The sequence below is a fragment of the Thermobia domestica genome, chromosome 16 (assembly GCF_964235325.1).
Source record: "Thermobia domestica chromosome 16, izTheDome1.hap1.1, whole genome shotgun sequence".
Taxonomy (NCBI): Eukaryota; Metazoa; Arthropoda; class Insecta; order Zygentoma; family Lepismatidae; genus Thermobia; species Thermobia domestica.
The window spans coordinates 98,369,157-98,396,931 of NC_137469.1; the positions used below are offsets into that span (position 1 = coordinate 98,369,157).

The window sequence follows — 27,775 nt, forward strand, 5'->3', positions numbered from 1 at the left end:
CATATAAATGAAATATGATTATATAAGGAATAAATAATATAAGAAAATAAAATACGATATTTATGATGATGATGAGCATTTTACTACGAGAAGAAGAATATTATTTATAAAATGGGGAAGATGAGTAATAGTTCTGCAAATAATAATAATAATAATAATAATAATAATAATAAGTATTGATTAGCAGAAATGTGTAGCTATCGAGATGTCATGGAAACATTAGAGTAACACATTATCAAACAAGTTAAACAATCGATAAACCAAATGTACCAAATTACGTAGTCATTCTAATTCTGCATGTTGACCAACTATTATTGTTATTATTTCATGTAATATACTGCTTGCAATAGACGATAAAACTGCGTATGTAATTTATATTTTATTTGTTTTTCTATGTTTGTTTTTCTTGTAATCAATATATATATATATATATATATATATATATATATATATATAATATCTGAATATCTTCTGAAGTTCTCAAGCCGTTACGCGCGAGGGTAGCGTCTCCGTTGATGCCGGCCCAATTTGATAGATGTCTACATATAAAATAGAAGTATCGCCGTCTTCCTAATCATCCCATATCAGAAGTACAGTTTATTGCAATGAATTGGCTAAGACCTTGAGGGGTGGTAGTTTCAAAGTAAAACAACATATCAATACCTGCATCGTAGGGAAAAAGCAAAAATTACACGTCTGGAGTGGATGAGAGGGTTTCTTTATCGTAATAAAGATCTTAGTATTCGAAAGCCAGAAACTTGTACTCTTTCAAGATTGACGTCATTCAACAAACATAAGCATTCTTTAGTAACTTAGCAACATAACTTATATACGAAATATCCCGAATTATGTAATCCTTCACATATTTTCAACTTAGATGGGACAGGAACTACAATAATTCAGACACCCAAGGAAGTAATAGCAGAAAAAGAAGCCAAGGAATTAAACCAATGCACGAGTGGCGAAAAGTTATAACGTGTGTGACTGTGAGCGCATGTGGCACATTTTTACCACCAGTAGGAAATATTTTAAACAACATATGATCAATGGGCCATTACATAATACACTTGGTTTGGCAACTCCGTCTGTATGGATGAATGAAGAATTGTTTCTGGAAGTCCTAAAACATTCCAGCTACACAACACCAACAAATCCTTCTTTGCTTATATTAGATGACCATGAAAGTCACATAAGTATTGCTGCAATAGATATAAGAAGCTGGAGTACATATCTTGACTCTTCCACGACATTCTAGCAATAAGATGCAATCGCTGGATGTGTCTGTTTTCGGACCATTGAAAGCACATTACACTACTGCTGTGGATACCTGGTTGTTACAAAATCAAGGAATAACCATGGCAACATATGAAGTAGCTCAATACTTGGAAGTAGCATTTACATGCACAGTGATTCCAACTAACATCATATCATGTTTCAGGAAGACCGAAATATTTCATTACGATCAAAATGTATTTACAGACACCGATTTTCCTTTCTCCGCTGTACGTAGGCAAAACAGAAGACCAAATCAATGCACCTTCCTCAAGCAACAGCTCTCCAACTCAAGAAGTAGAGAATATAGATGCAGATCTAAGAGAAAATACTTTTCAGAAAAAAGAATGTAACAGTGTTTTTGTGTTATCTCAGGAATTTCAGGGATATCCCAAGCTTTACCACGAGAAAAGAAATGTAGAACGAAAAGCAGAAGCCTTTTTGTTTGGAATCTTAATAGAAACTCCGCAAAGAACAAACTTTTTGAAGAAAAAGCCAGTAAATATAAGGAATCCAAACTCAGCAGCAATCCAAAACAGAAAGGAAGAAAAGTAAGACGTGCCATCCTGAAGAAAGTGGTAGTTCATCGGGGAGTGATGATTTTCAGCCAAATGTATTACAAGATTTTTCAGATGACGATCTTACTTTAGAGACAGAAACTACTACTAATGAAGATTTGGAACAAAACCTCATCCTGGTGATTATGTTCTTGTAATATTTCTTTCACGAATACATTACGCTGGCCAAATCATGAAAGGGAAATACGATATAGATTTTATGATTTCGTGTCTAAGGAGAAATGAGAAGATGCATGGAAGTTTCGTCCAACCAAATAATCCAGACATTTCACCCATACACAAAACTTGCATATTAAGGGTCTTCCAAAACCACTTATTGTGAAAAATAAAACACTGTCTGGTTATATCAGTTTTCCGGTAAAGTTCCAGGGAATTGATTTCCGATAATCTTTTGAAATTTCAAAGGGTAATAATGTCGACTTACGAGGAAACCGATTCAAGTGTGACACGAAATTGTGGACGAGTTTATGCCCAAACGAAGTGTTTTGTGTACAATTAAACCCATTAGAGGGGAAAATCCCCGATCTCAACCGTTCCGGAGATATAGAGGAATAAGGGTGCTCCGATGTTTTGTGAATTCTCGGCTATGTTGCGAGTGAATATGTTTGAAAATTGCATGGAAACGTTAAGAAAGATGCACCAGGGTGGAATAAAAGTGGTGTTGAATATTGAGGTGAGTGGCATAGCTTTTACTCGGGGCCGGAAAACGAAATAACGAACGCCATTGACACGAAGAATAAAATTGTATGATATTACATGCTAATATATCATGTTGTTAGTTCGTAGGAAATGAGAGAAGGTGATATGAAATGTATTAATTACATTGCCAAAGGAACAAAGACGTTATTGTGTGAACAAAAATACAATGTTATATTCTGTACCAAAGTGCTATAGATAAACAAATTAAATAATATGAATCATAAACACATATTGTTGCAAACGTAAGTACGACAGTGTGTAGTAGTGTGATATATATTAAAATGCAATATATGGATCAATAAGCAAAAATAGTATCTTCAACTTAAAAAACGAAAACCGGTACGCCTTATATACTGTGTATCACCTACAGTTCCAATCGGTAATAACTGTAGGAATTATAAATGTTTAAAAAGTTCGGAAGGCCACCATTTTTAATATTTTTCATCCTATTTGACTGATGATACTTTTATTCGATTCAGCGTACCAAGAAACCTGAACATAGATACCTGAAACGCCTTTTGCAGGCAACAATGGAACTTCGGTATTTTCGCCTTCCCAGTCCAAAACATTCTTCCCCCAGAATTTTTTATCTTCTCTTCGGTTTTGTAACCCCCATGTCTAAGGTGACGTATTACTACAGTTTCCAGGATGAAGAAATTATTCATTTTTAAAGACTCTTTTACTTGTAATAACGCTACATATTCAAAAACTCACAAAATATCGGAGTACCAGCCTTCCCCTTATTCCTCTATATCTACGGAACGGTTGAGATCGAGGTTTTTGTTCCCCTCTAATGGGTTTAATTGTACACGAAAACACTTCGTTTGGGCACAATTTCGTGTCACACTTGAATCGGTTTCCTCGTTAGACATATCTTTTTAACGTCATAGTGAAACTAATAATTTGCATGATCAGGCTAACATAATTCAATGCAGAGAGTGAAAGTTGTATTCTCCATTTTTGACAAATCGTTTATGTTGTTGTGCATAATTAGTTGAATTACTAATTTTAAGTATCCAGAACTAATAATTCTCAGGACAAGATACTAGTCTAATTATGTAAAATTTTGTTTTATAACAAAGTAGCTAATTTGTGTTGTATATTTTGATATTCAACTCTTGAAACTAATAAGTATACTATTAAGACACTTGTAATAATTCAGTTCTCATTTTTATTTAAAATTTGATCACTTATTTGAGTAATAGTATGGTGTTTGACGATATTGCTTAGTTTTATGTGGATTTGGAAATTTTAAGATGATGAGTCCCTTTGTCATACGTTTATATTCATTACTTTCATCACATTGTTCCATTGATCCACTGTTTATCTATATATGATCCACTGTGTAAGATGGTGGTACACAGTGAACCAATTTACAAGCATTAGCGGTAACTAACTTTGCGATACAGAGCAGCACTACAAATTAATAAATTACTTAAGAATGTAGCGGAGATATGTGCCCATGTTCTACACTAAACAAGTTCCAGTAATACGTACACTCACGTCCAAGATAATTGTCGCATATCTATACCTGTCTTCTTGTAAGAATATATTTTGATAATGATTTTGCAGGATACTTTTAATACTGATATAATCGGGAAATGTATATTTGTAGTAAATTTCATAGGGAAAGAATTAGAAATACGAAAATCAGAATGAGTAAAACAAAATGGTGCTAAATGGACAAGAGAGTTTTATTTTCGTTTTATTGTTCTTATTTACTCCTCTTTTGATATGAAATTTGCCACATACATGTCTTTGCCGATTATACACATACTAACATTATAAAAATATACCGGGCGAATTCATTATCAAATTATATTCTACAACATATTTATAGACATGCGACAATAATTTTGGACATGAGTGTACATTAAACGGATTTATGTGGAAAGTTCTAAAAATTGATCCACTGTGTACTACTCTCCCCTATACATGGAAAGAACACTGAACTCGCTACCGACTATGTTCAGCACTCAGACATTTAGAATCTGCCTCGCCAATATTTTCCTCATGCTCTGTAACAGATTTGTGTCTTTAGCACTTCATCAGAAGGTATTGTAACCTCTTATACGAAATACCAATAGTTTCTATAACACATCAAAGGTCTTCGATTCTGCAATACTACGTCATCGATATCAATGTTTTCTAGGTCAGTATTGTGGAAGGTGCACCGGAGGGAAGTTCATCATCAATGAAGCCTGACACTTTTGGAAATCTGAAGCTCAATTTCTCATTGTAACATTAGAAGTTGCACGGTTCCTCAACGATTGACACATTTTAAGATGGATTTTTGGGGGTCATATTCTGCTTGTAGAGGCACCCAATAACAGCTCGATTTTCGCCCATTGCTTCTTGGTCATGCCTATTCACAGGGTCATTCTGTCGATTTGCTGGGCTTGGGACAAAAGTAAATTGTAGGACAAATAATGAAGGTGAGGATTCTGTATCTATCGTGAATCAATTTTTAAAGTTAGCTTGAACAATCCGTATCAATTAGTGATATTTCATTAATATTTACCACAAAGGAACAACAACAGTAATATCCACTCCATAACATTATAATAATAGTACTTTGAATATGTTAGACACCATTCCCTACGTTTTACATGGCATCAGATCAATTCGAATTGAAACAAAATGAATATATGGACTTAGTATCGTATAAATAAGTTCTATTTCCGTCCTTACCTTTATAGGAAAACTGAAAGTTTTAGAAATGTAACTTCTAGTTTCAATTCTGATTCTCTTGAATCAAAAACTGTGATAGAGAAAATTCTTTCGTATGGATTCAGAGTGTGAAGAACAAGTTCCATCTTCGACCTTATCCCTCTATTGCAACTGCAAGCTATAGATCTACCCGTTTTGGTTTTAGTATTAAAACCCAGTTTTGAAACCTATCGTTGTTTCACAATATTCAACGCTATCCACTTGTTCATTAAAAAAAAGAACTGAACATTAAGTTATCAGTTAATGATCATCATCATAGGTTAATCATAATCACCACCTTTATTCTCGCCTATGCCAGATATCGAAAATTATTTACTTGTTCTATTTTCTCCCCTCCTACTTTTATATTTGACACAGACCCCTTAGTTCCAATCACCATAGCTTTTGTCTTTCTAACATTTATTTTCATCCCATATTCTTCAAAGCCCTTCCTCATTTTTGCTAACATTTTATTGATTTTCTTTTCAGATTCTGCAACAAGCGTCATATCGTCTGCAAATCTTATGCATCTAATCATTCTACCTCCTACCGAAATGCCATCATCATGTAAACTCTTTTTCACTATCTCTTCTAGATAGACATTAGATAGTGTTGGCGAGATGCAGCATCCTTGTCGAACTCCCCTTCCAATTGCACTCTCTTCTGTCAGTTCTTCCTCTATCCTAACACTTACTTGTTGGTTCATGTATAAGTTTCTTATGAGTCTTCTATCTTTCCATTCCAACCCTATCTTCGTTAGAACTTCCAACAACAATTCCTAATTCACGCGGTCAAAAGCCTTTTCTAGACCAATAAATATAACATACACCTCCTTCCCTTTTTCTATAAATCTTTAACCGATCGCCCTTAATAATCCAATTGCATCTCTTGTGCCCTTGCCTCTTCTGAACCCGAACTGCTCCTCCTCAACTTCTTTATTTGTTCTTTCATATAACCTTCTGTTCAGTATTCGGAGCAGAATTATCAGTTAATAGTATTAGAAAAATATTTAATTTTACACTATAACAGATGATTTTAAAAATAAATTATTTCCACTACCACTTATTACTGCTTTTATCATCACACTGTATTGTTTATTTGGCGCATGAGGGCTTATCATTGAAAGAAAGGAACTTCTTGTTGTAGTGAGCGTCTTTTTCTTTTTAAATAAATTCTACGTCAATAAATATTTGAGAATTTGTTTATTATTTCACTTTCAATAGAAATCAGTAAGTCCATTGACGCGTAGTTGCTTTGTGTATGTTCTTAGATTATTCTTCGTATTATAATTAGCTTTGAAAACTGTTTCCCAGATGCAGCTGTAATAGAAATGATCAAGAGGGTGCGATAGGCTACTGTTATATTAGAATAAAAGCAATTTAATATCATTAACCAGCGCTGTAGCATTTAGTGCGACAATGATTGAACAGATCGCTTCAATCTTAACGTAAGTTATCGATGAATTCACTTTTGGAAAGTCTCCTTATACACAGTGTTCTATTATATTGAATATAGAACAACCGGATTTCGAATTCAATACTCTATAATTCTTGCCTAGTACACATGAACTTTCTAACAAACTCTCGCAGTGTTGAAGTTTAAATTGGATATGCATCTCAGTTAAATTTAACGTAGTCTATGTTAACTTTATGAGTACGTTACGCGATATTAATGCTAAAAGTGCCTTAGAAAATGATGGTTTGTCATCTCGAAAAATTGTTATTTTCAAGAATTAATCAAAAAGAGTAAATTGTTACTTTTCTTGGAGCCTATCTCTTCCTATGGCGTCGGATTCATATTGCGCGGGGTTTGGGACAAATGCCTCACTTGGTCCACTCACGGGACAACTCTGCCCAGTCAATTTTTCAAAACCTGTAAACACTATCCACAGATGCAACTAATTCAATATTTCGCATCAGCTCTTCCAAAAGAAATCTGTCAAGGACAGCAAATGATTCTGTTTGGTGGCAAATAGATTATTTTTTTTAGTATATTAGATTTTTTCTGCAGAGTTCTTAGTAAGTCTGTCAAGAATATCGGTGTGCTTGGCAAATGCGCTAAGATTTTATAACTGCGTGAGAGTCAGAATATAGGTCTGCCTAGTGTATAGTATGGGATGGTTTGATTTAAATTTTAAAAATAAGGAAACAGTAGTTATAATTATCGAATTTTTTACCAAAAATATTAAGTATACTTTTGTAATTACATCATTAAATAGTTCGCGGAGTTTATTGAAACCTGTCAGAAATATCAGGAAATAGCGACACAAAGTTCACAAACTACTGAATTAAACTAGCCAGGGAAGCAGCAATGACTGTATGACTGGAACGCAAAAAGAACGAATTCAGTGGAAGTTCAATTGTTTGGTGTAACGTCCGAATACTTAGAAATGAGAATCGGTGTGCGAATTGAATATTTTCCCCAGAGAGGAGGAATCCACCTATATACGCATACCCATAACCTATTTTATATATGTATAAAATTGGCGATCCCTTTGGTAGAGATCCATTAAGTAATAGTAGAGATATGTTTGTTTTGCGGACGGAAGAATACATGGGCAGGGTAAAAACCAATCTGCTTTACAAGATTTGCTCCTAATTGTAGTACTTCTGTCTTCTCTATTTCTATCCTCATGAAGATTCGAAAAATATTCTAGAGGGAGGAAGTTATCCGTGCCATAGATGAACATTTTCTTCACGGGGACATATACTTTTGCCGAAGGGAAATCCCTAGCGTTTCCCGTCACTACGCATACTGGGAAGAATAAGAGCTTTAACCCATTTCAGTAATGAACTCTGAAAAAAGGGGGAAAATGCTCAGATTATTTATTCATTTCCTTGGGAAATCGTCGGATACAAACGACAATTAGTTAGTGATTTTCTAAAGCATGATTTCTCTTGAAGAAAGAAAGCAGCAAATGAATGAGGAAACCAGAAACTGTAAATTAAGAACTGCAAAAAAAAGAAAAAAAAGTTTTAAAAAAATCGTCCAGCGGGATTCGAACGAGGTTCAATAGTTCTAAATATTAACAGAAAGAACTAAACACACACGGCTGCCGGAACAAACTATGGAACTACCTTTCTGTTGTATTGATAGCGAGGGAACTTCTTAAAATCTTGCTCTTTTATGATCTTCTTTGAGTTAGAAAGCATGTGTTTTCTTTAACTGAACTTCTTTTTTTTTTTCATCTGCCAAGGTACTACTTTGCTCTGAAACTAACATTGCATTAAGTAATGGAATAGGACCTGAATATTTCCAATAGCACAGAACAAGGTGTTGGGAAGACTTTACTTTTTTCTCTTACTATTCTATTACTTTGAATGCGCTGTTGTCGAACTCACAACTTTAAGGGACTTCAGGCGCGGCACTATATTTTAAAGAAGTGTATTTCCTGCATCATATTTTCTTTACAGCGTACTTTTAATTCAAACTGAAGGACTGTCCAGTCTGTGGTAATATCTATAGATGGAAACTCAAAGACTAATTTGTCACAAATAAACTGTTTATTACTACAAGTGTGTACCCAAGAACGATGACAAGCTTCACATAGTCTACATAAATATTGTATGAGATACATTACATTTTTTTTAAAAAAAAATAGTAATTTTCTTTAGTAATACACTTACGCAATACATTTCAACAATGTTTCACACTTGGTTGCGTTCAATTTGTGATAGGTACACAATATTTCGTTATACATTCATTGCACTTTTCTTTCGTAGAAGTATCATCTTCATACCAAGTATTGTATATCATGTGGACTTAATATTCATAATCGTCATTAAACATTATTTTCAACTTTTACATGTGATGACATTTCATGGAATTGTGTACTAAATCTGAATCGATGACACCTCTGTAAAATAAGTATACGGCAGTGATATTTGAAAAAAAGTACCTGTTGTTTATCTGTTTCTATGGTAGGTATCGGGGTAGTAAAATATCATTTTTATCATCTACAAGAATTACAAGTAATCCCAATTCAAACTTGTAGAAATAGCTTAGCTAGATAAGATTTTATAGGAGTATAATCATGGAAAGTAGAAATCTTGCTAAATGATTTCACATCACGTATGTTTAGAAATTAAACAAACAGCCATGACGTTACGATCGATGTCTCACACACGTTAAACGGATGTGATAGAATTGTTTTAAACTGTTTCAATCTTTTAAAAATGATTCTTACACTTGTAAACTTTTTCAGTGAGCTACAAATTTCAATTAGTGAAAAATATGAAACAATATTTTAAAACTAAAACTTTCAATCTAAAATTTTCGGAAACTTTTCAATGAATGTGAAAATTTTAAAACTTAAACGTTTAAACAATAGTGTCCAAAACTTTTATACAAATTATAAATTTAAATTTGAAAGTGACATCTAATTTTTCAGAAAGTTTTAAAGGAGTGCTTAAATTTTCATACCTGAAAAAATTAAACATTAAACAAAAACAAACTGTTCCATAACGTTCTATCCTTATATGCCCTAGTTACGTAAGCCGACTGTATTCCGGTTAACTTTTCGAAGAAAACCTTTGATAACTTTCAGAGAAATCTTCCGAGTAATACCACGCTTAAAGATATATTTATTACAATATGTCTCTACGTAGGGTCTCTGTTAAGAGCTTGGGCTCCGTTGGCACGGCAACGTCTGTCGCCCTGTTATCGGGCCTGTGTACAGTATGTGGCTAATTGTGTTATTAGTTATTCGGTCTACATATAATTTTTCAATCTTTAAATACTTAAACTCTATCGACACATACTATTATTACCTGTTTTATTAAAGGGACTCAGGTGGGAAATCCTCCATAATGCATGTCATTTTTCTTAACTCTTTTGATTTGTTCTCTATTAACCTTGACAACAGAAATTAGCCAATTTTCTCTCATCGCATCTAATATGACTTTTCATATCTGGGTCGAACATTTCGTGAAGCATACGTTCCGGTGGATTTGTTTCGAAATTCCTGAAGTAGGAAAATTCATGTATTTAATTCTAATGCATATACTAGAATCAAAAAATACATTGAACATACCTGACTAGAGACGACACATGAGTGCTTACAAAGTTTTGACCTCACTAAAAAAAACAGCAAGCGAGGTAAGCACAAAAAAATCAAAATAATATTTATAAAATTTATTTGATCTGTCTACAAAAGTAACATTGTTAATACACTGTATACATAATAACAATTACTGTACACACAATTGTAATTTCATAAAATTACATATGCTTTACTAAAGGTATTCCCAGGAATACAACTTACAAGACAGAGGTACTGTGAACATACTGTTACAATAGGAATCGATCTATTTCCAAATAATGGAAGCTGTTTAAGAAATTACTAACGTATTATTAAGTTCACATTACATGTAAACTTCTGTATAGATTTTCCAAAATTAAATATTTTCCTTTTCCTGTGAAATAAAGAAAGTGTGCAAAATTAACAATGCTGTATGCTTTCTGCATTTTAGAACTGAAATTTCAACAATTTATATAAGCAGAACATGTATGGAGGAGAGTAATGTTAACTGCAGACATTGTGATGCTGAACGTGCCCTCACTGACACTTATTGTACGCCCGAGCTTCACCGTGCTTTACAAAGCGGTTACACAATCCTCAACATTCAAGATATACGGGAATTCGAACTATTCGGTTCTGAGGAAGATAATTCGGACAGTCTTTTCCACGACTATGTGAATTCCTTCCTAAAAATTAAGCAGGAAGTGTGCTTTTCCTCCGTGATGTCAAACTAAAGGCAAATATGTTGAGGAATATTATGTCCATAAAGGCATAAAATTAAATAAGGAAAATATCAGGAAGAACCCGGGTTTTATATATATTTCAAAAATATTCCTTAACTCTTTATATGGTAAATGGGGGCAAAGAACGGATTTATCGCAATGTGTTGATCCGAAAATATTTTTGGCCTACATATATGCACTCAGTACGTCATACAATCAGCCATAACCATAGTACAATTTTACCTCATCGTTACTAATAGACATCGAGAATGAAAATAAGCCCTTGATGTTCTCGAATGTCATACTTGATGCGTTCATTACGTCATGAGCGAGGCTTAAACTTTATGACCTATTGACGGCTGTGGGACCAATAGACGTGCTCTACTGTGACACTGACAGCATTGTTTGTTCAACGGCGCAATGAAAACTCCAGACAACGGCCTACCTGGGTGAGCTAACGGATGAAGTGCCTCCAGGGTGGGAAATAGATATGTTTATAGGTTTGGGGCCAAACAATTAGTTATCGGTTAAGGGAAATTGGGACGGGTAAAGTTGACTAAGTTTATAAAATTAGGCGAATTACGCTGAATTATAGGGCACAACAAGAAATTGATTTTGAACATTTTTATAATTTAGTAACTGAAAAAATTGAAAGCAAACCGATAAATATCTAAGGGAGGAAGGGATTTCTCATTGTGTCAAGACCAGAGACAAACAAGAATCGTAAACTAAACAATAAAAGACAGCGACTAAATCCTGACATAGAAACACCATAGGACAATACCATACGGTTATAGAAGTTCTAGTCTTGAGCTTTAAACCATTTACCAGTGATATGTATGATGAAAACTTTCTATGGTAATCTTTCACCCTCATAGTATTCCCGGATAGGATATATTAACAAATTTCCTAATTTTTTCATTATTAATTTAGATAAAAAAATTCAAATTATAAAATAATTACTATTGCATATATTAAAAGGTGCTAAAGATTATTTTTATCACAAGACCCAATGTAACATTCATTTTTCGTAGAGATATATCTGCAGAGCACCGTACACTCAGTTTGAAATGACATATTATGTAATATATTGTAAATACTTTTTCAAATATTGAATATTGTAAAAAGTTTCATGTAATATATTGTAATATTAATTGTATATAGTATTTTTCAAATATTAAGTGATATATTGTAAATATCGTGTTGTATATTGGATATTGTATTTTTTATAAAATATTTTCAATTAACGTGTATTTCTAAAATTAATTGTATACTAGAAATAATATATTGCGTATAGCAGATTTCAAATAAATTATTTTTGTTACAATGGGAATCATGTACAGACTTATGTAAGCAGCTAAGGACGTTGTATAACAAATAAATATTGTATATATATATATATATATACCTTTCCATGTATTCAAATAGTTTATTTTTTATTTTATATTTACATTTTTGTTACTAATACAATTTTTTCATTTGATTAAAAATTTTTAAACTTACACTCCTGCATTTTATTTCTACATCCTGTACAATTACAAAAAAGAGTAATCATAAAAAGGTACATAATACAAAAATGTATGTCTAATCTATATAAGATAAAGGAAGAATACGCATACTTCTTATCCGCAAATATCAGTTGGCATTATGTAGTATTTCTTCATTCATTAAAGACGTAATATTTTGTCTATTCTTTAAATATAACATGATTTCATATTTTATTTCTTTAAATTGTTATTTTATTAAAACTTACTGATATTCTAGGACATAGCTACATAGTATTTAAATATATGTGCTATCATTCAAATAGATTTGGATCCCAAATCTATCTTTCTCCGCGTGCGCGTGTGACGCAACCGTTGCCACATGTCGGCAGAGATGATGGAACCTCTTTCGGAAAACGGAACCTCTTTCGGCAACAACAAACGCAACAGGGAAAAACCGGTACAACAACAACTGTAAGTAGGTTAAATAATCTTATCACACAGGAGGTCATCCATCTCTCTCTTACATACGTCATTAAGTTTAATATCAAAATGATCGATTAAATTGATAAGAGTTTAATTAAATTGATTAAAGACTAATTATTCATAAGAGTTTGATTAAAGAATAATTAAATTTATAAGAGCTTGATATGAAAGTCTAATTAAATTATATATTACAATGTCGCCTAAATTAGGGCATAAATTTGATATCACAAGAATACGCCCTCCTGAATTATGAGAAAATCAATAAATCTGGTTACTTTTTCATCCAAAAATATGTCAAAAAGGTTTCTAATGACGTAAAAATTACCAAAATTGCGTAATTAATCCTTACTTACGTACATTATACCTACAATTAAAAAGAGCGTGGATAAAACAGAACAGTGTGACCGGATTTTACACTATCCTTCACTGTCTCAGCGAATTCCTGAAGGTTGAACAATAAATTGTACCTGAGTTTCTGAAGAAAACATACAAATGTGCTTTGAAAATCTGAAAGAATAACAGCAATCGATGCTGTAGATATTTTAGAAGATCCTACTAGAATCTTCAATGGGAATGAAACATCTTTTAGCATGTGTATTAAGACCGGAAAGTTATAGCTTCCAAAGGCTAAAGAAATTTGTATGAAATGCAAAGAGGTAAGACAAAGAAAACCAGTGTTGCTTGTGTTTAGTGCTGAGTCAAGTATTCAACCTGTTGTAATGTTTCCGTATGTAAGAGAACCACGAGATGTAATTGAGAGTATGACTGAAGACTGGTTTTTAGAACAATCAGAAATCGAATGGATGAAAAGTGGGATTTTCTTTGAATACATCGCTAATTGATTCAACGAGTGGTTGACTGATATGAGCATCAAAAAACCAGTTCTACTCATAGCAGATGGACACAAAAGTCACATTACGATGGAAGTTAGTGAATTTTGCTCGGCTAACGGAATTATTCTGTATGCTTTGTATATTAACACACTTGTTGCAACCGGCACATGTCAGTGTTTTCAAAGCTTTGAAATCGGAATGAAAAAATACAGTCCGCAAATGGCAAAATGAGAATGTAAATTTGTTCTTAGAAAATCAAAATGCTGTCCCCTTTCGAAAACGGTATTAATGAACGTATCTTTACCGGAGTTAATTAGTAGTGGATTTAGATGTGGAACGCTTCCATTCGATGAGAATAACGTGTACTACTCGAAATGCGTAACATCTTTTGAACGAACATTACAAGCACCAGCCCATACTATTACATTGAAAGCTTTCTAGAATGCTACAATCGTAATAAATAAAATCAAGGAATCACTCCAAAATCGAAATATTGATGCAAGTGTAGTTTAGAAGAAATAGAAAGAGAAAAGAACCAGCAGTATTCAAATCAACCAAATGTTTCCTCTATGAACTAGAAGAGACAGTCATGTGTGTAAATTCTCTCAGACGAAATAGCAGCACCTCCAAGAATCCTTAAAGACTTATTTGAAGAAATTTGTTAAGTCACAGCTGAAGGAAAAATGAAATGAAATCTTTGAGTTTTACGTCCCACGGTTATGCTAAAGGAGACGGTTATTATGAGAAATGAATGAAATGGTGGAAGGAAGGAAGTGGGAGGAAACGGGATAACCCCGAGAAAACCCCCCACACGGTGTTTGTCCACCACAAAGTTCACTTGGCGCGAGAAAGGTTTGAACCAGGGGCCCTATGAAACAGAGGTGAATGCTCTACCACTGAGCCACCGCGGCCCCCACAGCTGAAGGAGTTCTTGAAGACGATTCGTCCCTTTTAAACCTCCTGGTACTTCGCAAAGTATTTTTTCTGGCGTAGAAAGCGGCGAAGAATAACATACTTCAACGAACGAAGATCAAAATTCATCAGCAAGTTATCTTCATTCAATTGTGAGCAGAAAAAGACATGAATATTCTGTTTCTCCCGTATTTTCAGAACACCTTTTTATGGACAGGAAAATCTTCACAAATCAAAACGACCCCGTATAAATGAAAAGTCACCACGGGTTATTTTTTCACCTGCTTGGAGAGAATTCATGCGCAATAAGGAGGCAGCAAAACACTTACAAGAGGAAGCTAAAACAAAAAGATAAGAAGAAAGACAGAAGAAGTTAAGAAAACGCAAGGGAGTCAAGGTAGGGGACAAGCATCCAAAAATCAGCACGTGGAGGACAATAACTTTTCTAAAGATGGTTATGCAGTTACTCAATGTAGATCCGCAGAGCTGATGATGCCAACATGCGGAACATAAGACGTGTACAAAACCAACAGAATTGCGCAAGTCATCATTCAGTTCTCGAACTAAGTTCTACAGTTCTGGATCGCGTTTGTTGAGAGACAGAAGTCCTTTTTTGCCTGTTATAGTCCATACTTTCACTCTTTTAAATCACTATTAGAACTCGTTTTTTAATAGTTGCAGTTAGCCAGAAAGTTTGGTACGCAACTCAATTGAGCTTCCTTCTCTTATTCCCGTCTTGAACTTCTTACTATCAAACCAACAAATTAGTACGTGTACTTCACCAGCTTTTCGGATCATTTTGTAACTCTCTGTAAATAGATTCTCTGTAATTACTTTCAAGATGTGTATGGGGCTGTATTTTGGGAACGTTTAATGGAAATAAGTGCACTAAAGAATGTCGAGAGTTTATATTCGATTCCTGCTGAACTCCAGGCACTTTGCGTAAATACGTTTAATGAAATCAACGAGTCTACCTCACTTTTTCTTTTATTTACAAGTCGTCCCTGTTTAAATTTTCTTTGACATTCGCCTACACCAAATTCCACAGGTCCGACATGACATTTTGGTGTTAGGAGTGTGGTGATTTCGAAGTGCTTAGTGATTCATCAACAGTGCACCGACAACTAGTCTTCACAACTCTACACCACATAATGTTTTACAGTGCGTTCCAGTGAAGTGCAGCAACTTGCAGTGAAATGAATCTTTGTGTATACTTTCCTCAACAAGCTCAAAACGTACGACTACAACAGGGGCAGAAGTCTACACGTCTATTTTGCAAATATTTTGTTGAGAATTTAATAATTTGTAAACAATTTAACCAAAGCTGATGCAACGAGTGCGACACACCTAGAATTACATAAATCAATTCATTAATATCTTGTAAACAGGCCGGTAGCCAGCCCAAAAATGTAGGGGGGAGGCCGGTAGAAGTTGGGCGGGCCCGATCCAACCATATTATAGTTCATCACCATATTATAGTTTATTTGCAAGACTACCATGAAAGTTTTAGGAGGGCAGCCAAAATTTAGGGGGTTGGCCTCCTAGACCCCCGTGGATACGGGCCCGCTTGTAAACCATAACAGATGATGGGGACTTTAACGAATATTGTAAAGTTAGAGCCTATAAAATTAACTATTTAACCTTTTAGTGGCGATAAAAAGTTTCTTGCTAATGTAGACAGCTTTTGAGTTAGTTGACCCAGTGCAACATGAAAGTTGCTTACGTTTGTCAAGAAAAAAAAAAAACGGGAGGCAAAGGTCAAGTTGTTGGTCCGTAATTCAGCTGAAAGTTGGGACCCACTGACCTTCTCGGTCGCAGTAATAATAAATTGGGTCACCATAGTTGTCTAAACGTAAACATTTGTGAACTTCACCGTATACTAAATTTTCTCCCTGATTCTGGGTCACAACTTAGTTTAATATAGGAAAGTGATTTGAACCCTCACTTACTCCATATAGTGAACTCCAATACCAAAACTCGAATACAATGTATTGAGAAGATAACTTTCTACACCTTCGGAAGTATCCCACTAACTTTAGAATTAATTGTAAGTAGACTTCAGCATAACTTTCAAGTTATTTCAAATGAGGTTACTATTCCCGTACCTTATAGTAGTACAATCGGTCTAGATTTTTCAATTTTGTATAATTGCGCTTTGAATTTTAAGTGCAATGATCAGTTAACACTAACCCTTGAAAAACCGGAACGATGTGAACAAATAGTTGAACTTCCTACATATAATCAGGGTGTTTGCTTAGTGACAAAACAAGAGTTAGCCGAAAACGTAATTCTTGGCAAGCTATCACATCTGCTGAAAACAATACATTCAAGGCTTGTATTTTGAATACCAACGAGGTACCTGTGAATTTAACTATTAAATCCTTAGCCTTAGAACCCATTTTGGAGAACTTAGATAGCAAAGGTCATAACTCAAGATGAAAATAATCCTACTCCGCCCCGCATTCCTTCCCCGAGAAAGAGAACAGAGAAACTATCAGAATTATTAAGATTGGAACATGCAGATTCCAAGGGAAAACGAAGTCTCCTTGACATATGTTTTCATTTCAATGATATATTTTTCTTACCAGGTGATAAATTAACTTGTACCAAAACAATTGAACATATTATACAGTTACTCCCAGGAAACACCCACACTGTAATAACTCCAAAGAATTATAGAAATCCAGAGATACATAAGGAAGAGATAAAGAATCAAACATTAGATGGTATCATACGCCCAAGTAGGAGTCCTTGGAATTTCCCTATTCTAATGGTTCCTACAAAACCGTACAAGACTGGTAAACCCCGTTCGAGGCTCGTAGCAGACCTCCGTAAACTGAATCAGATAACAGTAGGTGACTCGTATCCCCTTCCAAAAGTCACAGATATATTAGATCAATTAAAGTGTTTAGATTAAATATTTTTCTTAAATCTAAAATGGAAGCCTTTGGATGGGCCAGTACCTATATCACAGAAGATAAAGCCAACACCCTAAAACGTGAAGGGATTACTTTGAACCCCGCTAAAATTGAAAACAATCCAGCTCGAAGCTGTTCCTCGAAGTTACGTTTAAATTCAACGTGCGACTACTTCGTTAAATGTTCCAATTTTAGCCAGACTATCATTATCAACAAACCGGAAGAACTATAGGCAAAACTAAATTCATCAGACAGTGAAGTCGATCAGACCATTCCAGTCAATGATGAGATGTTGCACACGTTCTGGAAATACAATGAACATGTACCTGTCTAGGTAGTACGAATCTTGTACTCGAAGCGTTTACATATGAGGCACGACCAGTATCATACAAGTATCTGAAAATGCTTCAAGAATGTACTTCGACAATTCCATGATATGATATTTACAAAAATCCACGGTAACCAACCATTGAACCGTCCACATACTTGGGATCCATGTCTGACAAAATGGAGGCGTATGATGAAGAGGCTTATTTCATGACTTTTGTTAATGGCGAATTCAAAAATTATAGTTTACACAGGTGTTAAACTCGGTTACGAACGTCACCAACTACGTATGTAAGATCAAAGAATTTACTGCGAACTATCAAGCGGACAAACAACTAAATTTCAGCACATTAAAATGATTTTGGATCAATCCAGACATCAAGTCACAATTACAATTACTCATAAAATATGTCTTACAAAGTAGCATAGCATCAATCTTTGTAAAATTTCCAGTGAGCAAAACCCACACACGTTACTTTACGGGGAAAATGCTGGAGTTAAACAGACATAGTTAACTTTCTTCGTAAAAAGGAAAAAAAGCAGATTATATCTGTGTTCCCTGATATTTCTGATCCTCATCAGATTGTCACGACTGTTAATGGAAGATTGGTGAGTGCAAGGTGTGTTAAATTTCCAGCTCTTAATGTTTATGATCTGAAATGACTGGTAGTGTAAATTCTTTTTTACCAGCATTGTGCTTTTAAATTCTTTGTATTGTAGTCTGTATTCTTGTCATTTACTGCAAATATATATTTTTTTTAATTTATTTTTATCGATGTCATCTCCCGTTCAAGCTTATACCGATCTCCAGCAGCAATAGCTGGATAAAAAGTATGATTAGTAATTAAGATCTGATGATGTAATGTAAGAACATCTTTTAGCAGCTGACAAAGGAATAATATATGCACACACATATATTTTTCACAGATTTGATTCACTATTATTGTTTGCTTTCGCACAGAAAACTTCGCATACTGATCGGTATCATCTCATTCTATGGCAAAATTTACATAAAAATGTTACCATAACCTTACTTGATTTACCACTAAAGAACAGACTCAAATTAACATACACTAAATCCAAGCAATACCACGTTATATTTCAACAAGACCAACTTACATTCCTATTCTAACAAAATACCCTACATTGAATATGAAAACTCCACACAACGATGTACAATGTATTAGTTGAATATAGTTACTTCATACGACACTGAAACACTGACTGCTTCAGTAAACCCTCTATCGACATTGACACACGTGGAAGTGTGTAGTGTTATTAGTTTCTTTTATTGTCAAGAAATACAGTAGATCTATTGCGAGCAACTTGATCCGAGTGTTTTACAAGACGAGCAAACATTTTGAAGGAAATTAAACTTGACACACGAGTAGTGCTTTGCAATACAACAAGAACTGGTTTGCCTGCTGAGTATCACGTACAATAATTCAGCCAATTTTCCCCTCCTACTCCCTTGCAGAGGAATTGTGCGTACAGTAATTTTCTCAAACACTCAGTTTTAGTTTGCGTGCCTTACTCGTAGTCACCATATATACGACTGGAAAGTATTGTTGGTACCGGCATTGTTGCCACGTCAGTGTTTGCATAAAGCATTTTTTTGTATCCGAGTAGTGACTGTTCTTGAGGGGGCTGTAGCATCATTTTGATTTTCTCTATTTGAAAAAAATGTTCTAAATTGTAGAGCTCAGTGTTCGAATGTCAATTAGGCCAATGCACCAGGAACAAGGAACGAAAAGAGGATTAGATTTAGAAAATATGTCGATCGATTTGTCAACCTTAAAACGCACTGACAGTTTACCACAAAACACGACTAATTTATCGTTTTGTTCCATTATTAGTAGTGATTTACTGACTGATTACAAGTGTCGTTTTGTTTATAAACATCCGGACAGATGAGTCTCACCAACTGTTCCGTGGAATGATGTGAGACTGCATTCCAAGAACATCCTAACAAACAGAACATCATCTTGTATGAGAGACGGATGTCCATTCACTTACGCTGCAATGTGTTCCTTCATCTCATCTGCGACAAAAACTAAGCTGCGGTCAAGAGTTAAATTTTAACTTATAATAAAGGCAGTTATTATTTTTCTCTTAATCCAGTTAAAATTCATAACATTGCTTATATCATTATTATATTTCATAATTCGTTATGTAGACATTTATTTATTCAATTTTATCTATTGTATTTATTTTTGTTTATTGCTTATGTATTATTATTTCTTATAGTCTGTTATATTTTGTTATACAGGGGGTTTCACTCAATACGGTAGATCAGTGTATTTTCTTGAAGGGGATGTAGCATCACTTTGATTTTCTGTATTTGTAAAAATATTCTAAATTGCAAAGTTTAATGTTCAAATGTCAATTAGGCCAATGCACCAGGAACAAGGAAGAAAATTTAGAAGATAAAACAATACGAAGGCATTATGCTCTAAGAGAATGTAAATGCTTACGCGTAAACATGTTGTATTGTGGAACTACTAGACAACACTGATACTGTAATTTCCTGTGTGTTCTTAAGGAATGCTTGGTAGAATCACAAGTTGTCATAATTTCATCTTACGCACACATATTGAGCAAACCATGAGGTGATAAGACCATCTGTCAAAATAATAAAGAAAGAAACCAATTCAAGAATAAGATGAACAATGAAAACAAGGAAGTGTGTATTCATATAAAACATTACGATTGGGAGAATTCGTTGTCTTTTCCGAGGCCTCGCCCATGGTCTTTTCCTGTAGTATGCCTCTCTTCGCAGTCATTCTGATTTATTAGTTTTCGGGCTGTTGGTATCCAGTCAGTACAAGACTCACTCTTCATATCTTGAAAGCTGATTTGCTGTCAAATCTATCTTCAATGAATGATGTCAAATAAAAATTTACTAGCCGTGAAGTAATATCTTTCTTTTCAAGTACAGAATATAGCATTTTAGTTTTAAGTAGTAAATTTGAGTACAGTTATGTTTGAAATGTATGTGAAGTATGAACAAGGCAAAGAGCAGTACGTACACAATTATTTTACTGGTGAAATGAAATAGCTGTGAATCGAAGAAAGAGATTTTTCCTTAGTGTGACCGGGGTTGGAAACAACCGAGTCTGCAGAAATTCATTTTCTTTTATCTTTTCTACCAGTTTTGATCAAAATCTCAGTTTGGATTTTTTTTTTTCCTATTTATTATTATTTCCGTTGCGCTACAAAATTCTGTTTGGGATTTGTATGAGATTTTTTTTGACAGGGCTTTTACAGACAAAATTAAGATCTCCATGGTGCTCATTGCCAGCTCCATTCGTAGGTCGATGTCCTGTGTCGGTAGTTTGTGGTTCGCAACTTATTTCACGATGGGATGCGGATGATGAACTGCAGGCCTGGATACCGGACTGTGAGTTGAGATAGAAGACTCTGGAATCTTCTCATTTTGGGCAAATTTGAGTTCTATTTTCCGTCGATGATTGGCTTGGTAAATGTGTCAGTGAACTGTTGATGGCCAACCCACACGGGCCCAGTAGGTTCGTTACCACCAGTCAGTGATACATTTGCATAGCCTGTAGTCTTAAGGAAAGTGAACATCATACGAACACAAAACACAGTTATTTTTATTTATTATTATTTTAATTTTACTTTTTTTTTTTTTTTTTGTGAAATTGTCGACCCATATCCAGGATCTCTGTTGTTTCAATCTAACGCGAGTGCTAAGGAAAACAAACAATCACAGTAGAGTAATTGTAATGGGGATCATTATGACAATCGACTCATTGAGTGATTCATGGTCACTTTTGGATCTGTGTGTGTGTAATGTTGGGGAAAACAATTTCATGAAAGTGAAGATGTCTACTGGTAGCAGGTCTAGTAACGAGTCTCGTAACCCAAACGAGTACATATGTTGTAGTGACGAAATAGCAGGTTTCAGTGTATATTGTGATAGTTGTTTTAGATGGGTGCATGCCCAATGCTATAATCTGTCGGATGAGCAGGTACAAGAACTAGACAAGAGTAACGAACCGTGGCTGTGTAAACCTTGCATGGCAAAACAGGTTAGAGTGTTGCCACTTCCGAAGTCACCGGAAACTGAAACCGAGGAAGGTGAAAATGAAAGGCAGGGTAGCCCGAACGAAAAGGGACAAGGAGGAAAGAAACCGAGGGAATGTAACTTCCGGTTCTAATGTACCTTTAAGAGACTTTGCGACAATGATGGAACATTTCAGCCAGGCATTAACCTTGACGTTAAATGAGAAATTTGCAAAAGTAGACAGTAAATTCCAGGATATTAGTAATAATGTAGACAATAACTTTCAGGATATGAACCAGAAATTTGAAAATGTAAAATTTGAAATGTTACAAATAATTAACGATAAGGTAGCTCATGTGAACGAAGATGTAGAGGCTATGAGGTCTGAAGTTCGCGATTTGCACACGTCCGTAGGGAGTTATCAGAGTAAGATAGACGCGCGAGTAGACGCTGTTGAGGAAAATCTCCAGTTGTCGGTCGAGGCGCAGAATCGATGATGTGATGATTTGACTAAAGAGCTATCACATCTCGAATCAAGTACCCAGAGGTCGTATCACGCACTTGAAGCCAAAATTCAGACTTTAGAAGGAAGTCAAAAACAAAGAAAAGACAGTCGGTGTGGGCGAAAACGATCGCGTGACTTTGCTGCTTGTGATGGGATCGAATCTGATGGGACCGAGTCAGACATCCAAGTGGATGTACCAGTCTCTTCCGTTGGGGAGACTCGTGCTGTCTCCACGGTGACTGTCTCTGTCTGTCAGCCGATCAGTATTCACGGCGCAAATCATCTTCCATTTGAATTTCCCTCACATATGTCGAACATAAATAATTCAAATCCATCCTGTGTTGAGACAATAGGTTGTCAAGCTTTGTCTAGGAGGTCAAATCCTTTGTTAGTTTCATCTCAGGTGTCAGGTTCTTCAAATACCATGTGTCGGTTGAACCATGTGGTGTCCTCAAGCAATGTAGCAGACATGACTCCTTCGTGTGCTGGAGTTCAGGAGGAAGTGTGTGGTCACGCGGTGGTATCGATGCCAAACAATCTAACTTTTGGACAAAATTATCAACCTTATTCAACTTTCGGACAAAATTATTCGGGTGCAAAGAGAACCGTGGTTGGCCACAATTCTCCCGTGAATCCCAATAGGAACGAGGAATGTTTTGGTAAGCGAACTTTAAATTTAAGACTATCAGAACTAAATCATTTACCTACCTTCTCAGGAGAATACGGTTTGGCTAGATCCTTTTTAGAAAATTTAGAGCAGACTTTTAAAGTAATTTCGGTATCGGAACATGAACGTTTAACCTTGGTACCTTGTTGTTTAACATCTGGGGCCAAGACGTAGTTTCAGACTGTTAGCAAGGACATCAACAGCTATGCAGATTTCGTACGCTTATTCAGGGAACACTATTTTTCGGCTAGAATGGAAAGACTGCAAAAGAAATGAATCCAGGGAATGAAGTATAATCGAACAAAATACAACCGGTTGACAGATTTTGCCTGGAAAATCATAGCGGAATACTATGCGGTGGCGTAGCATCCGGATGAAACCGAGCTAATTGAAATCGTCTTGGACTGTTTACCAGCTGGTGATGCCAAGTTACTGCGGGCTGTTGAACCGAAAAATATACAACATCTCATGGTCAAAATAGCAGAGATTGAAGGACATCCGGAGCCGAGTGAACCGGTCACCGACAAAAGGTTCAGACGTTTCCAGGTGCGCCAGGCAAAATTAGTCAAGAAGTCTGAAAAGTCAGGAAAACAACAAACCAAGGACACTTCCTCTCAGACGGAGGAAGATGAAGGAAAAGGAATGAAGGAGACTCCAATGGAAAAAGTGAGAGAGATGACAGATTTTCCAGAAATAGGGGTCGAAGAAGAAACTTCCAGTCACGAAGACCTTGGCCCAATAATGGAAGACAGTATTGGGGAAGGGAAGACCGTGGAAATCGGAATGCTCCGTACGGTTACAACCAATCCTACCAACCGGCAGCGATGAGTTACGGGTATCATCCGGGTACATCCCAGTCATGCGCGCCAAATCCGATGAACTCAGCAGGAGCGCAAGCCTATCCGGGATATGCGCCGAATTTGCCTCCTGGAGGGAGAGTGGCGACTCCCACGTCCACTCCTTCCCCAGCGGTGAACATAGCAATGTCCACTGGCTGGCCTCCGCCATATCCGACGTTTGTACCTACGATGGCTCAGCCACCGGAATCGAACGGGAATAGTTTGGGAAAATGCATATCGCAGCCCTCATTAGGGGAGAGTGTGGACTGCGAGGTGGATTCCTCAACTCCCCAGAAAGAGCAAAGTAAGTTAGCGGAAAGTCAAAATTTCTGTTTGGCTAGAACCTCATCAGATTTTAATACAAACCCTCCAACGTCAAAATTCATTGTTTTGTAAAGATCCGTATTGTCGAAAGTTACATACCGTTTGGAAGGGTTGTCAAAACAATAATAGAGTACGTGTGGAGAATAATTTGGTTTACGTTAGAAATTCACAAAATTCTGTTTGGTTGCTGGTTATTCCTGCCAGCTTAGTGAAAAACATTGTTTCGGCAATCCATAACAAAGGCTATTTTGGGGTGAAGCGATGTTTGTCGTTTGCTAAGACCATGTACCATTGGAGAGGTATGCGTGAGACATTCACTAAGTATATCCAAGAGTGCCTTCTTTGTGCACGAACTAAGTACTCCTACAGGGTGATTAGAAAGGAGCCCTGCTATGTTGAAGTGTCTTCTTCCTTCGACAAGCAATGTCTCGATCTGGTCGGGCCTCTTCCTAAAAGCAAGGGATTTAAATATATCTTGTCCATCTTGGACGTTTACAGTCGCTTTGTGTTTCTTCCCACTTCGTACGGCACACACAAGGGAGATTGTGGTGGTCCTTGAGAAGAGATATTATCAACTACCATACCCTAAGTACTTGGTGAGTGACCAAGGTCCGTAGTTCTTATCGGGCGTTTGGAGAGTTTTGTCAAAAACACCGGATAAAACATATACTTACCACGCCATACCATCCGGCTTCTCATGGCATTATCGAGCGCAGACATCGTGACCTTCATCGCATTCTCCGCCTATATTGTAGTGACAACCAGTCCAGATGGAGTAATTTTCTCAAAGCCGCCCAAGATTTGTGCAATCATTCTTGGTGTGATGCTCTCGGATGTACTCCAGCAGAGCGTTTCTTGTCATATTCAGCATCCAAGAGCTTCAAGGAAAACTTCATTTGGCCCAAGGAATCTGTACACGTAAATGAAGATAAGAAATTCATAGTCTCTATTCCGGCAACGGTACCGAAGAAGGAAAGAAAGCTGCAGAAACAACAAGACACCATCACCGAAGGTTCTTTGTTTATGGTAAAGACTCATCATGTGTCATCAATACCAAAGAAGCTATTCGCCAAATTCATGAATACCTATGTCGGACCGTATGTAGTCATATCTTTGACCCGAAACTCAGCGAGATTGCAAACTCTGAAAGGAGAAAACATAGGAGTACAGAGTTTCGACAATCTAAAATTATTCAGATGCTCTGAAGAGAAAAGAAAAGAACTGTTAGAAGGATGAAAAAAAAAACGAAAGAAAAATTGGAGAAAAGAATTTTCTTTATAGATTAAGTTTAGGTTAAGGTATCATTATATTATATAGGGTGTTTACATATTCGTGTTTAGGGTTAAGAATCCATTCAAACTTTCAATTTTTTTATCTTTTATAACATTTAGCATCTTGTAGTCGTAAGGTAAATGAAAAAAAATCAACTTAAGAAGAACTCATAAGTTCAAATTTTTTTCTCCGAAGCTCCCGGAGGATGTTACCTTATGCTCGGCATAATGTAACATGACCCGATACTTTTGGGACACCTAGTATATATAAAGAAATTTTATCTTTATTGAAAAATGTAAGAAAACATGTTTATTTCTTGTATTATGAAAAGTAGGTCGCAAATTTTGCGTTATTTTATTCAGGTAAATAGTTTCAAATAAGTATTACAGGAAAATACAGGGTTAGTAATTATATTTTGCAAATTTTACGTATTTAACCAAAAAGATGACATTATTTTAGAAAATAAGTGTATATTTTAGCTTTCTTTATGGTTTTCATTTTATTTCTAGGGGTATTTTGGTATAGGGAATCTTCAAAAGAAAACTAAAATTTTTATTTCGTAATTTTTCTTCAAAATTCCAAATTTAGAAAGTCAGCCATAATTTCTTCTTGATGCATCTTTTTGTTTCGGAGTAAATTATCTGTGATTGGATCATCCGCAATCACAGCTGTGGTTGAGATTTTCGGCTTTCTTTGATCTCAGCAGAAAAACCTATCATCCTATAGTTACGTCACAATAATCCTCCAATTAGGGATCATCTTCCCATTGTTCTTTGTCTTACATCAGAAGTAGGAGATAGACGTGAAGTGTTCGACGTCTGTAATAATTTGTTAAAATTATTATTGTAAAACTGTGATACTCATTTGGAATGGTGATTCTTGCAAAATTCACGATCTAGAACAGTGAGAAATTATTGTGGTAGCAGCTTAAGACAGTGGCAAAATAATAAAATCTCGAGTTTGGTGATTTAGCGTCGTGGAAGAAGAAGTGAGTTGGTAACCCATATTGCAGAGGAATATGAATGGAGCTTTCGCAGCTATGTACTGTTTTGGGACCACGACAAATGATTCTTTAGAGAATCACGTGGAATAAGATAGGTATAAATTTTAAAAATTTTCTGCTCTGTTTCGGCTCATCATTGGATGAAAACCAAGTAAGTGAAACGAGAAATCAAGAAAACCTGTTTAGGCACGATATCCTCCAAATTCACTGTTTTTGTGGCAGAACAAACAAGTGTGGTTTCCTGTGCATGTGCTAAATTCTAATATGAAGTACTAATTGCCGTAAGGTTTTTTCCCCAAAATGTCATACATACATATTCAAAATGTGACTGCGTGAATACATTCAATGGGGGGGAGGGGAGAAAGTTAGGATCATCTTAACGAAGACGATTGTCATAATAACGAGAAATGTGTGTACATACACACATTTCGCCAATGAAAGAAATTTTGTGATTCCCTGTCAACTTCTAAATTAATTTTATTTCGGAAGCTTAGTACTGCTCGAAATATTTTACATTTTGGCATTGTGATTTTCTTTGTTTAAATTATTCTAAAGGTTATAGAATTTTGGAATCAAATGTCGGAAATCACGGCTAATGATTAATACAAGGGTACATGAATTTGGATACCGAAAACAAGAGATTGTCGTCAATAGGTCAGATCTCCGTTATTTATTCTGATACCCATCTAAAAAATTTTCAAATACAGTTTAAAGAGTTATTAGTATAAATATTTCAGTAGTCTAAAAGTGGAAGAGAGAAAATTTCAGAGCGACACTTTCATGAATAGCCACTACGTCTTTGCCATACTGTGGTAGCTAAAAGAAACATGATTTGTGAATGAAAAGGGTGCTTCATGTGTATGATTTTTTTTATTCTTAGGTTAAGGTAGTATAGTTAGGTTAGGATAGGTTAGTTAGATTTAAGTATTGTGCAATTTTCCATTGAGTGTTTTACCTGTGCTAGTTGTCCAATGAGGTCCGAGCTTCAGGGGAGGTAGCGAAGAGAGCGTAACCCTCTATGCCGGCCACAGCTTCAGCGCACAGAAGTTTGAGCACCGAAATGAAAAATGAAAAAAATAGCTAACCACAGGGAATTTGTAGACTGGCTTAGTGTAGATTTAATGTAATGCGTTTTGTTGATATTCATGGTTTTGTGTCGTTATAATATAAATGTCTAC

The 27,775-nt window shown here is 35.5% G+C and overlaps 1 protein-coding gene across 7 annotated transcripts in view; it reads right to left on the reverse strand.

The window, feature by feature from the left end:
• Positions 1 to 8,853: 8,853 nt before the first annotated feature.
• The window catches only part of LOC145673264 (protein Cryzl2-like), a 105,228-nt gene continuing 86,306 nt past the window's right edge, over positions 8,854 to 27,775 (reverse strand). For 3 of the 7 annotated variants that reach the window (XR_014128741.1, XR_014128739.1, XM_081742800.1), the window contains one exon: positions 10,377 to 10,672. The gene's annotated coding sequence lies outside the window, so the exon portion shown is untranslated. Of the gene's footprint in view, positions 10,222 to 10,376; positions 12,957 to 27,775 lie in introns of those variants that run through there. The other 4 variants (XR_014128740.1, XM_081742798.1, XR_014128738.1 and 1 more) reach the window with 2 other exon arrangements.